This window comes from Euprymna scolopes, chromosome 16, assembly GCF_053919585.1.
Source record: "Euprymna scolopes isolate OS-2025 chromosome 16, ASM5391958v1, whole genome shotgun sequence".
NCBI lineage: Eukaryota > Metazoa > Mollusca > Cephalopoda > Sepiida > Sepiolidae > Euprymna > Euprymna scolopes.
In genome coordinates, this window is record NC_136497.1 from 110,866,262 (window position 1) to 110,867,903 (window position 1,642).

Genomic DNA, 1,642 nt, shown 5'->3' on the forward strand with positions numbered 1-1,642 from the left:
TGTAAATATATATATATTTTTTTTTTTTTTTTTTTTTAGAAATACGAGTTTCATTGTGTGGATCGCCTGTTGTAACTTGTTACGGGATCTTAACGAGCCAATTTTGACAGCCATGGGTACTAGTCTGTATAAGTACACAAGTTCTCTTTAAAATAAGATAATCGATGTTAAATTACGAATATTTTTACGGCATCTTAAAACTGCAATGCAAAATCGAATAACCGTAGAGAATATGTCGTCTTTTTAAAAAGAGCATTTGGGAAACTATACTTTTTAATGGGGCCTTTTTTGGTTGTTGTTTGTTTGATATTTTTCAAAGAAATGCGTTCGCTTTGTGAATCTGAATGAATAATATTAAGAAAAATACACTTTGGTTTCTAATAATACTGATTTCATACACTGTTTACGCCGAGAGATGGTAGAATTAACTTGAAATAGCAACGTCTATTCTTCCCCCCCCCCCCACACTCCCCGAGTTTTGTTCGAGAAAAAAAGACTTAAACAACTACACTGATTGAAATATTTCTCATTCGATTTCCATAGGATTTCCGAATTATTTTCAATTCAAGTTATGGTAAATAAATTCACTGTCACTTTGCGAGTACAATTCTTCATTATTACAGATATATAAAAGAAATCTTCTTAGACATAACGTAACAAGAAGTGCTTCCATTAAGAAAAAACGTTAATCAGTATATTTACAAGAACCAGCTTCATGAAATGTACTACTTATATCACCAGAATTTTATTGAATAGTACTAACTGAGAAAGGGTCTAATATATATATATATATATATATATATATATATATATAACTACAAAAATGTATATGACTTACCACATAAACAAACCCATCTGCCTCCGTCTTGTCATTGTGGCTGTGTAGACTGCTGGGAATGAAGCCTCGTCTTCAATCCGACTTGATCGTTTAGTCATGTCTGGTGACTAAAGACCCCAGGTTGCGATTTCTTCTCATATACCTTGGAAATAATGAGTTTAAAAATAAAATCACGTTAAGGCCTCATGAATAATCACTTCATAGTAAATCCGCAAGGTAGCGACTTCTTAAAGGTTATTTAATTCCTTTAAATTTGATGATTATTATTATTATTATTAATTTATAAAATTCTCCTTACAGCAACAAACGTACATGACTAGAGCTAGTGAATTTCTTTTCCCATGTAGAGCTATACATCACTCACATAATTTACCAAATTATCTATTTTCGTATGTCCTCAAGAATTTGAATTTTTCATTTTCGAGTCATGTTTTAACCAGATTTATAAAATAATATCAAAAAATTTAAAAAGCAATATGTGTATTTAAATTATACAAACCAAAAGCCACCAAAATTTTCAAATTTGACCAATGAATTCTTTTTTTGGTCAATTGCCAACTTTTAGAGTCAAATAATGCACTATTCTATTAAAGTCTCTTAAGATTTCCTTTTCTTTCTTTATTTTTTTTTTAAATATTAATGTTTATGGATTTTAAACAATCACGGATTTTTGAATAACAAATTTTATTTCAAAAGATTTTATTAATTATTATAATGATTGGATAGCTCAGATTATAATTACTCCCCTCAAATATTTTAGAAAGGTTCAGTTTAAAAATAAATATTAAGGCATCATAAATAATT

General features: G+C 28.9%; 1 protein-coding gene across 1 annotated transcript in view; it reads right to left on the reverse strand.

The window, feature by feature from the left end:
* LOC145296050 (lysine-specific histone demethylase 2-like) overlaps nucleotides 1–1,181 on the reverse strand; it is a 211,622-nt gene extending 210,441 nt beyond the window's left edge. The window contains exon 1 of the mRNA XM_080142105.1: nucleotides 839–1,181. The gene's annotated coding sequence lies outside the window, so the exon portion shown is untranslated. The remainder of the gene's footprint in view (nucleotides 1–838) is intronic.
* Between the last annotated feature and the right edge of the window lie 461 nt (nucleotides 1,182–1,642).